At 42.7% G+C, this 12,052-nt stretch overlaps 1 protein-coding gene across 1 annotated transcript in view; it reads left to right on the forward strand.

The window, feature by feature from the left end:
* Positions 1-12,052, forward strand: part of CLINT1 (clathrin interactor 1) — a 1,421,335-nt gene that overhangs the window by 1,391,628 nt on the left and 17,655 nt on the right. The window lies entirely within an intron of this gene.

Raw genomic sequence — 12,052 nt, forward strand, 5'->3', positions numbered from 1 at the left:
ATGCTAAGGAGAGTTTTGAGTGCGTGCATCTTGAGGTTTAGACTTCTGGCGTTGAGTAGCATTACTCTTATTTTCTTATCCCTTGTGATACCTATGGAGGTGGGTTTGTCTTTTGAGCCTTGCCTAAAAAAGGCACTATGGGGGTAGCAAGAGCCTTTGCCAATATCCGAAAGCCCAGGGGTGCTTTATTTACTTACCATCTGAAGAGCTGAGGGGGTGGGGTACTGGTTCATGGTACCTGCACATGGAGCTGCCTGAGCCAGCTATGCTTTTGTAAGTGACCATCTAATATAGGGTTGTGTTCCAGCTTCATTATTAAGTTCCTGAATTGTGTGTGCACTAGCAGCTGATGTATAAACTCTTCCTTCTGTTTTATTCCCCTGTACACCATGTCATTCCATAGTTCAGAGTAATGGTAGTCTGCCACCCTGGATATACTCTGTCTGACTTGGCTCAACATTTCATCCTTCCACTGTTGTTGTTGTTGTTGTGTCTTTCGGCTTTTCCCGGTTAGGGGTCGCCACAGCAGAACTCCGGTCCGCTAATGATTGGTAGTTGATTTTTACGTGCCGAGTTACCAGCTCTGACGCACAACCTTCAACGAAGGTATGCCCATTCATGCATGTCTCCATGCAGAAGACACTCTAGCTGAGAATCGAACTGGACAGCGTCTTACTGTGAGGCGACAATGCTATCGCAGCATCACCACCGTGGGTTCCTGCCTTCTTGAAATTCAGCAAGAGGTACTGTGGTTTGATTCTCAACTGGGTTGTCGTCTCTGTGGAGTTTTTATGGCCTCCTTGTATTTCTATTGGTTTTCTACAGGCACTTTTCTCCTTCCACATTCCAAAGACATGCAGTATGTGGATTGGACACTCTAAATTGGCCATAAGGGGGCATGTGTGTGTGTATTTATGGTACAAAAACCACTGCAGAGCTAATAACCCAGCAGTATAAACATTAGCTCTAAGTGATTTTCACTCTTGATGCAACAACCCAACCCCATGTTTTAAAAATATGAAAAAGGGGGTTATGCATAGGTAGACACAGATGGAGGGAGATTAGTCAGGTTGGGATCCTCTTTCTTTTGAGTTCATTGTGAAGTAGAAGAATCTTCGTCTTCCCTGCCAAAGCAGAAAATGGGATCTCGGTATCCCATTCCTCCCCAGAAAGGGTAGTTCACACTAGTGACCTGTTTGTCCCTCCCCTGTATCATCTGTGCCATGTGTCCTTTTTCCTGTCAGGGGTTCCTGTGTCATCCCTTCTGTTATTGTGGGTGCATCATTATTTTTGTCCTCCTCTGTTCTCTTAGGCATTGGTGTTGTACATCTTCTTTAAGCTTCTAGCCCTTCTTTACAAGTGTTCTGGCTTACAGTTTACACCTCAAGGCCTCAAGTGATTGGGGAAGGGGGTTCTCCTCCTTTCCCTGCGCAGTTGTCTGTATTTTAGTTCCTCTGGACCTTTGGTCATTACCCCAGATCTCTTGCAAAACATTTGGCAAAGATAATGCATTCTGCAACACGCAATGCCTAATACATTACCACTAACAAGCCAGACCTTGGGCAGCTCTACATTGACACGAGTCATGGGGATTACATCGTATCAACACAGGAACACACACATCCATAGCTCCCAACTCTATTACTGGATCCTGTAAATACTTGTTTTGTATAAGCACTAATTTTGTCAAAAGATTATAAATGAGTAATTTGCTTAATCCAGGCTTTAATTTGCAAGAGGAAATATCTTACAGTGCTATAATAATAGGCTCTGTGCCTTAAATTAGCATAGGGGCGAAGCTACAGTTTTGCATAATATTTTAATACGTAAAAGAAGCTTTGCAACTGATGTTTTCCAGAGAGGTACATGCATGTGTGCTCCAGAGCACTGACATACTTAGCATGTCACTGCTTTACAGTCAGTTCTTCAGGCACACAGCCCCTGTACTCAGAATACTGTTTTTAATACAGTTGCTGCTGACATTTGTAGCAGATGACATGGCACGGGGAATCAGAGGAACAGTTTACTGTCCCTTATTGAGGGTTATTCCACCACATAATCATATGTGTAGAAGAGCCTTGTAAACTTGAGATATAAGGAGATTAAGTGTTTGTAACAGGATGTGCTCCTTTTTTAGAAAGTATTGCTAAAATTTTAAGAAAGCATTGGGATATTTTACTTAGTGACACCACCCTTGATATCTTAAATACATGACGGTCCACCTGTTTCTTACAGAAATTCTCCAAGTTTTAGTAGATAGACTTATCCACTCTACCATACTTCCTATTAGTGGTTCCTCACATACTCCCAGTACTGTTTGTCCATACAGAAGCAACAGTAATACTCATCTTATAAATGGCAACAAACTGTTTTGTTAATACACACCAAGGGTATTATAATATTGGTGTTGTGTACTTAGTGTCAACTGAGAGAAATATAGTGGGCAAGCTGCTAAGGTGGTTAAATTATGGATTTTGGAACAATGTGAGAATTTAAAGAAAGTGTGGTGGCGACTAGCTGTGATGCTGAATGTTTTTTCTATGAGCATGTTAGGAATTTTGAACAGCTCTGAGATTTTTTTTTACTATGTATAAATGTAGAAATAAAAAATTGTAAGTTTATTTCTCCTTTTTATAGTGTTTGTCCCAATATCATGAATAGTGAATTGAATCAGATATTTGTTATAAAATTTGATAACTGTATTTACTGGAATTTTCTTCCTCCTCACATTTTTCTGTTGGTTGATAATAGACTTAGTATGGTTATGAAGTAAATATCTGCAGTTACTGTGATTTATCCAAGATGACAGTATGCCAACACACTAGTGCTTTTAAGATTATGAAATAAAGATGATTTAATTAACTGGTTAGCTGAAGTATAACAAATGTCAAAGAAGAATTTACATGAACATATTACTAAGCAGGTGGAAAGGTTTGGCAGAGTTCAAGTTACATACTTTGCTTTGAGGCATAGCTGGCCTTAGGCATAGGCCAACTAGGCGGCCGCCTAGTGCGCCGCTGTAGCAGGGGCACTTTTCCAGTATTTATTTGGTGTAGGTAGGCCAGGATGGGGGCAGCAGATGGTGTGGTAGGGGGCGCCATGGAGCCCTTTTGCCTAGGGCACCAGTTGACCTAAGACCGCTCCTGCTTTGCCCCTCACCAGCCCCTGTCCAGTGCTGCTGTTATCCATCTCTTCTTACAGAGTTATATAGCTTGATGAGGGCCTATAGCTTAGTAATGGATTTATCTATTTAAGTTTAACATTTGTAAATTATGATTACTGCTTCCAAAATTAGTCGATTGAGCCATATAAAAAAATTTAGTAGCTTGGGCCACTTATTGGGTATAAGACAGAACATGGAATATCCTTATTAATAGAAAGATAGATTTTGTAAAACAAATGTACCTCATTTAACTCATAGAAGAGTTGTTCTGCATGCGTGCAGATAACCTCAAACTAGCAAAAATGGTCATAGTTGTAATTGATAGGGAGGCTGTACAGAGTGCTATGGTAACCATAGATTATTTGGCTTGATCAAAATAGATTAATTCAAAAAGTCAGTAGTTGGCCTAAATAAGGATAGGGAAGCCAAGAACTAAGGTTGATTACCACCTCAGTGGGGCACATATTAAGTACTTTGGATGTACCCAGAGATGGGTGTTTTGGTGGCCAGTAGGTTATTATAACAAACTGTATGTGAAGGTCAACAAATTAGCTGGGGCAGCACTGAATACACAATAGGAATGTATTATTTAATTGCTTCTGCCATTTGTTTTTCTAATCTTACCCTAGGCTAATTAATCTGCTTCCCTGTGATCTCCTTTACCTAGTGAACCATACAGAAAATATATGGTATGCATGTACAATAACTTTTATTTCAACTATGTGATTTTTATGAAAGACAGAGAGATCCAGGAAATATTTAAACAGTGGATATCTATTGGTATCGAGTTAGTATTTTTGGTCTCAGGCCCTCAGCTGAGTATAGTCAACCTCATGCGGCCCTTGAATTGTACTGAATTTGAGAAAGTGTAAAGCTTAACACTGTATTGACTTTGCTTAGTTCAGTGACTGCTAATCTCTAATAGCCTTACAGTTTCATAAAGCATTTCCTATAACCCTCTAGAAGGGCAAGGTTAAAGACTCAACTGAACTAGCCTAGTGTGACAGTCCAGCTTCTTAGTATTTTAGTTCTTATCCAATTATTCCACATTGAACAAACATTCAGAATTATATCAGGGTATAAATCAAAGGTGAGAATATCATAAGTCTCATTACATTTATAACTATTCTTAAATATACTTCTACTCCCTTATTTATTTCCAGTTAATTACATGCATCTTAGTAATCAGACTGTTTGCGGCATAATTGCTCGAGTTGTTTAGGCGACTGTAGTGGATTTGTGCTTTTAGTTTTATGTTTTCGGTGGATATTTAGAGAAGTTTTGTGTAGTGTATGTTTTATAGGGAATCAGTGCAGGTGTGGTTCTAAGTATGTACCATTGGTAATTCATATCCTCAGGGAGGATGTTCATCATGTTTCACTGTTGCAGTAACAAATCCTTGTGATTTCCTGTTGTGGAAGCCATTGGCCGGTCTGAATACCAGAGGCTTTCTCCTCTCATGTAGATCCATCAGGATGTCAGGGTTATCAGTCACTGCCATTTTCCCTGTTCTTTCCTCCTGTTGGAGCCCGATACAGCTTTGTAGTATCATCGGGTGGTCCAAAGCCAGTGTCTAGAACTTCAATAAAGCTAAGTACAGCATTGGTGAACTCTCTTCTTTGTTGTTGTGTACTGCGTTATTAGATGTGAATTGCCAAGACAACTACTTGCTTAGACTGTGGGAAACAAATCCCTCAGTGGGATTTCTACACTCTTGTCTTTTTGGCTGTCCTTTTTGCCTGGGCCCAGATCTTGGTGTGCCCAACTGTCCTCAGTGGGCCTACTTTAATTCTAGTACAGTCAAGTGTAGGGTGGAATCACTGCAGGAATTCTTAGAGAAAGAGTATGTCAAGGTCCCACATGCACTATGGCATCATCTGGTTGCACTGAGCTTAAGTTTCCTTATCAGGAAAAGAAGCTTCAAACAAGTTAGGGTTGCAGACAACAGCTAGTTGACTTTGGTCAGTCCACGCAGTCCCATGATTGTTGAAGGAGGAGAGATGGTTTCACAGTCATCTCTTCTAATGAAGCACTCCGAGACCCTTTTGGAGTCCAATATGCCTTTGTTTCTCTCATAGTCAGCTCAGGCTTAAAGACTTGGGCCATTTGATGGGTCTGGGATTGTTGTGTACGTCCTGGCTTTGGACTTTTGTTCCAAGACTGTTGAGGGGGGGAGACTGGAATTCTCAGTTTGAGAGGGAATCTTCAGCGGACTGGACACAGGCCATAACTGCCATCACCCTGAGACGAGTACATCCATCTCCACACTTAAGTCCATGCCAAAGTCCAAACCCAAGAAGGCTTGCATCACCATATGCCTTCTGGGTCTCAGTCATACCAGGCCTACCTGCAGGCCCTTGTGAGATTTTCTGAGGATCTCTGATGTTATGTGGTCCAGGCAACTCTGCCATATCATCTTCATCAGAGTCGTAAGAGCTAACATATGCAGACCAGATTTATTCTGATTCATATGCTGATTTAGTCAGATAAAATTCTTGCCTCAGCCTCACCACCCAGGGACTTCACATATGGGGAGATTCTGCATAAGATAAAGGAGTTCTTGAACTCGGAGGCACAAGATTACTCCCAGTCAAAGAATGGGGTTAGAGAATTTCTTACACTTCCTGAGCACAAACGTCTGGCCATTTCTCCAGTCTTTAGAGTTTGGTGACAATATCATTCTTGACTCTTCCTTGCAGCTGACTCACAGCCACCTGCTCCTAGGATGCTAGACCATTTCTATAGGGTTTTGGACTCCCACAAACACCTTTTAAGAACCTAATGGATGAATCCCCAGTTGCTTTTCTCAGTTCCCAAGGGAGCCATGGGCAGCACCTCTTGAAACCCCTTGCCTAATGAAAAAGAGGGTAGGGCCCTTGATATATTTGGCAATAAAGTATATAGTTCAGCCACCTTGGCCATGAGAGTTCTTAGTCACCAGTTTCATATTGTTAAATTCCAGGAGAGACTCCTGGACCAACTGAAAGAAATGCTGGAGGGGATAGAGCTGTCAACCTAAGAATTGCACTTAAGTTGTATAATATTCTTTGCCTTGTGGGTGTGATGCTTTAGAAGCATCTTGCAGGGTGGCTGCTTCTGTGTGTGTTATCAGATGTGCTTGGTTAAGAGAATAGTCCCTTTCTGAGCATGTTAAATCAGACATATTGGATGCGCCTCTTGGCAGGGATTTTCTGTTTGAACCCAAGTCCCTGCAAACTGTAAAGAACTTTTTGCAGGAACAGTCACCAAGGTTTAGTACAATTTACCCTTCCAAGGCCTGGTCCTTTCCTATCTCCCAGCCTATATGAAGAGGCAAGAGGACTAGGAGGAACAAGCAACAGAGAGAGCAGAGACAGATGATGGCAAGCTGTTCAAGGAATGGGACCTAGCAAACCACTAACCCAGGAGCCCAGGAGGGAGCAGCTATGACTCAGCCAGGCCTCTCCCTGTTCTTACACCCATAAGTTGCACCCCAACCCCACTACATTCCCCACTTTTAAAGGTAGAGGAAGATTTTCCCTATTTTTAGGCAAGTGGCTAGACGTTACCTAGGATAAATTGGTCATTCATATCATAAAGTCAGGATACAAACTACAATTTACCTCTCTTCCAAAGCCCAGAAGCATCCCCTTACTTCCAGAAGGTCAGCTTAGAGAGGATCAAATGCAGATCACCACTTTACTAGACCTGGACTTCGTAGAACTAATCTCCATGAAAGAGAGAGACACTGGGTACATAGGATCATAGGAGCTTACTAGCCCTGAGGCCCTTACAAGCCTAGCCAAGAATTTAGCCCATGTTCCAACAAGTCAGCACCCTATGCTACTGTCCAGCAGGGACATAGGAGGAATCCCAGGGGTGTATTTTCTGTTCCCCATCCAGTTATCCAGGTTGCGCTTAAAAAGGTTTATTGAGGTACTCAACTTTATGTAGAGAGGGAGTCTGTTCCACAAAAGGGGGAGTCCTTGGGATACAAATCTGTCCTGCCAACAAGTCCTATTGATGTCACAAACCAGGTTGAGGTCTCGCGTGCGGGTTACTCGAGTGGAGCTTGACTTGCGGATATGCAGCAGTTCCATCAGAGTCGGGTCTGAGATTGCTTTGTATGCCAGACAGATGTCACCTCTGAGGAGTCTGTAGGAGACTCAGTAGAGGGACAGGGCTTTTAGCCTATATGTGTAGGGTAGATGTTTGAGGCCCTGGGTTCTCTAAGTGAGGAATCTCAGTGGTCTCTCCAGCTGCTGCTTGTTCTTTATGAGGTACATGCCGAAAGGTGCATTGTATTCAATAATGGGTCTTATAAGGGAAGAATAGAGGGATGTTATGACCACCTTGTCCCTGGATGAGATACCCTTACTAATAAGGTGGGCCATGTAGAAAGCTTTCCATACAATGGAGGCAATATGGTGAACAAAAGTCAGTTTATCAACCTGGGTTCCCAAGTCCTTCATGACTGATTGCATGCTTAGTACATTATTGTCAGTGTGATAATTTGTGGGGATGTCATTCTCCCCAAAAGGGATGATGATGCATTTTTTGGCATCCAGTTTGAGGCCATATGTCTGGCACCAGTCATTTGTTTGGGTGAGACCCTCTTGGCAGATGTCCATATCACTAGGGGAATTGATGACAGCACCCAACTTGCAGTCATCTGCAAACTTGGCCAGCCATAGCCCACTAGATTTGGCCTGCAACTCTGAGACGTATATCCCAGACAGCAGAGGTCCCAAGACCGATCCCTGGAGCACACTGCTTGTTATTGGTCTACTACTTGAGGTGGCTTCCCCTATTTTGACTAGGTGGGTTCAGTGAGCCAGTCTGCTACCCATCTGGTAACATATGGATTGATGCCTATTTTAGAGAGCTTATCTATTATACCTGAGTGGGGAATAGTATGGAAGGCCTTGGCCAGGTCAAGGTAGGAGGTATGCACCCTCTTACCCTCATCTATGGCCTTAGTGACTTTCTCAAGGAAGTCGACCAAGTTTAACAGGCATGACCTTTCCTTGACAAAACCAAAGTGTGTGAGATCAAGTGTCTGGAGGTTGCCAATATCCTTGTTAATAAGATCCATGATAATCCGCTCCATGGCCTTGCAGATCAGGCTAGTTAGGCTGATGGGTCTGTAATTTCCTGGATTGGTATACGTTCCACCTTTGTGCAAACGGGATGACAGTAGCCAATCCTCCACTTGGCTGGGACAAAGCCGGTACTCAGGCTTTGGTTGAATAGGGTGCCTAATGGTGCTGCAGGTTCCTGCCTGAGTTCATGTAGGTTGCAAGCTGGGGATGTTATCAGGTCCCGAGGTTTTATTTTTTGCCTTTGAGAGGGCAGTGAAGACTTGCTCCCTAGAGATAAGGGGAGGGCAGGTACTGGGGATCTCCTGTTTTACTGAGGGGGGACAGAGGAGTGAAGTTTTCACTGAACCTGTCTGCCAGCAGGTTGGCTATATCTACAGGGTTTGTGCATGTGGTGTTCATGACCACCAGTTCTGAGCAGATCTGGGTGCTTCCCTTGAGATTGCAGACGTGTGAAGAAATCCTTATGATTGTCTTTAGTAGATGTGGCCAATTTGGACTCGAAGCTTGCTTTGGAGGATTTCGCTAGTGCTCTTATTTCCTTGTTCAGGCTAAGGGGAGATTGCTTCCAAAAGACACTTGCTGCTCCTTGGTCCTGGACAGCTATTTTTTTTCCTTTTATTATAGAGTTTATTTATTGTAGATGTCCACCAAACAGGTTTACTTTTCCTTGAGGCGGAGGATTTTGTCCTGTCTGGTATTCCTGATTCCATGCAGCTATATAAATCCTCATATAGTACTTTGGTGTAAGTTTGGACATATGTGCCAGTTTCTGTGTGCCAGTTTCTGTTGAGGGGGAAGGGGCTGTGAAGCTGTCCTGTCTGGTTTTCCTGATTCCATGCAGCTATATAAATCCTCATATAGTACTTTGGTGTAAGTTTGGACATACGTGCCAGTTTCTGCGGCGGGGGAATTGGCTGTGAAGCTGTTTATACTTTCATAACTTCCCTTAGGAGGTTGTAATTAGCTTTGAGGAATATTGTTTTTTTTTACCCTAGTGGGGGGGGGGGGGGGGGGGTCAGGGTTCAAGGGAGATGGTGACTTCGAAAGTGACTGGTTTGTGGTCGGATCTTACCAGGGATGATGACACTGTAGGTATGCTTGGTTAATACCAAGTCCAAGATATTTTCACCTCTTGTGGGAGTGTCAACCAGCTGGTCCAAGGTATTTGTATTGACGAAATCAAGGAATCTCTGGGCATTTGTGTTTTGGCATGAGTATTTTTTCCAATCAATGATTGGATAGTTAAAGTCGCCCAGGATCAGGGTAAAGGGTTGAATCTTGATAGATTCAAAGAGGGTCCAGATAGGTGGAGTGGGCATCTTGAGTCAGAGTTGGAGGCCTGTAGCTAGCTATGATTTGAATAGGAGTCTTGTCAGTTGTTTACTGCATCTGGAGTATTTCCTGTGCATCATACTGTTTGACCGGCCTAGAGATGTGTATATTTTTTATATATATTGCAACTCCACCTCCTTTTGTTTTGCTGGCCACGGCTTGCGGTCTGAATGAATGATAGCATGAGTAACCTGGTATGGCTGGGGTGCTCTCCGCAGCTTTGAACCAGGCTTCTTTGACTGCATCAAATGTCAGCTTCTTCCAGGGTTAAGAATGCTTGCAATGAGTGCAGTTTCATGTTTATAGACTCCTAGCGTTTAGCACCATAACCTTTAATTTACGTTTTGATGAAATTTTCATGTTGGTAGTTTTGACCTCATGGCATTGCTTAAAAAAAGGCTCTATGGGGGAGGCAAGAGCCTTTGCCAGGAGCCTGAAGCCCAAAGGAAGACAGATGCAGGCCATCCCTGGCAAAGCATCGTGACTTGTCAGTCATGTCACCTCAGGCTGTCAGGTACTGGATCCCCTTTGAATGACATCAGAAACTAAGCCAGTTATTAAAGTCAGTCAGTTTATGTTTGTATTGAGGCATCATTCTGGGTGACTGTAGAATGCTGCTTAAGGCTGGGGACATACCTGCCTGGGACACTCAGTGAGCTCGATCATGTCTCTTCATATAGTCCAGGGAGGTACGTCTCAAGTCATTCACTCCAACATGGACTATAAAAGAGTCATAACAGTACCTGTTGAGAGACTTGGGTGCATTGGTGATATGGCGGATTCTGGCACCTGACAAACAACTAACCGCGACTTTCTCCTTATTAAGCCTGGTGAGGGGCACATCTGTGTGTCTGACAATAAAGTCTCCTATGACTAATATGTTGGGTTTATGTTTAGGTCTTAGTGGCTGTGAGACACAGGTGTGTGGACTGGGTGTGGTGTGGTGGGCAGTGGAGTTTGTGTGCGTTTACTCCTCTGAAGTCTCTTTTGTTTGGGTATGCTTTTGTTGAGGGCTTCCACGTATGTGGGAGTGTGTTGTATAGGTGTGGTGTTCATGTTGCCAACCTTCTCAATGCCAGATATACTGGTATGTGGGGGAGAGAGCAATGACACTAGGTGCTTGATGTATTTGCATCTCTCACAAATTGTGATCCTAGGTGGTAGTAGTAGAGAGTTGTCCGTGTACATGAGGCAGTTGCTACACTGTCTCAGGATGCCCATATCGACCAGACTGGCAGGAGAAAATGTAGGAAATTGTCCATCCATATTGGTCAGAAATTGAAAGTGCTAAGAGGGTCTACAAGTTGCACTACTAGGTGATAACATATGTGCTACTAAGGGAAAGCTTGTAGGTGGAATACCTCAAAAAGTGTTAAAAACCATGCAGCTGAAGCTCTGAATGCCGCAGACCTGTATCTAGACTATGATATAAGGTTAAGAACTCAGTAAGAAAAAACTCACAATGAAGCACAGATTAATCACTTAGTCAAAAGAATAGAACTTGCAGTATGACAAAATACAGTTAAACAGCAACGAAATGCAGTAAAATGCAATTAAACAGTAATGAATTGCAGTAGATAGCAATGAAATATAGTTAATCAGTAGCTCACAAGTCACAACAGTAACAGCACAAATAAAGCAGCGTAATAAATACTGAAGACTAAATGCAGTTGAGCTGCAATTAAACAGTAATGAATTGCAGTAGATAGCAATGAAATATAGTTAATCAATAGCTCACAAGTCACAACAGTAACAGCACAAATAAAGCAGTGTAATAAATACTGCAGACTAAATGCAGTTGAGCTCCTAAGCACAAACAGTAAAATGAAGTAGAAAGAGTTGTTTTTTTTTTTTTTTTTTTAGTAGGAAGTGAAGAGAGAAGATAATGAGATCATTCAAGGTTCAGAAGCTAAAGGGGTGGGACTTTACTAAGTTCCCACTATAAACAGCAGAATGAGCTGCTGTAATGTGATGGGGGTATCCAGTATCAACTTTATACTAGAGGCAGGCAACTCAAAGCCACCAAGACTTAAGAAATGTTAGGAGTATTCAGGGGCATGATGGCATTCAAGCACTTGAGGAAGCCAGACACTCTTGATAAAAACAGACAACACGACAGCTGTGTGGTACATAAACAACAAGGAGGTACCCATCCTTGTCCTCTGTGCTACATAGCCATGCAGCTGTGGAAGGCAACACAAGAAATGGGACTGCACTTTATAGCACAATCTGATGTCAGTTTTCATTCATTCCTCAACAGTTGGTTTCAGATCCGATCCTCTGATCTGAACTGGCTGTTACTTTAGCTCGTGGCCACTAAGAAGCTCTAGAGTTCCTCCCTTACCCATAATGCACCAACCCCTAACATACCTCAGCTTTCATTTGTCGTTTTCACATTTGGACATGGTCGCTTTAAGATCTTGATCATTTGAGTAGAGTGGGAAATAAATTTATTCCTTTTGTTATTTCCTGTAAA

Source organism: Protopterus annectens, chromosome 4.part0 (genome assembly GCF_019279795.1).
Source record: "Protopterus annectens isolate FY-2018-M chromosome 4.part0, PAN1.0, whole genome shotgun sequence".
Classification (NCBI taxonomy): Eukaryota; Metazoa; Chordata; order Ceratodontiformes; family Protopteridae; genus Protopterus; species Protopterus annectens.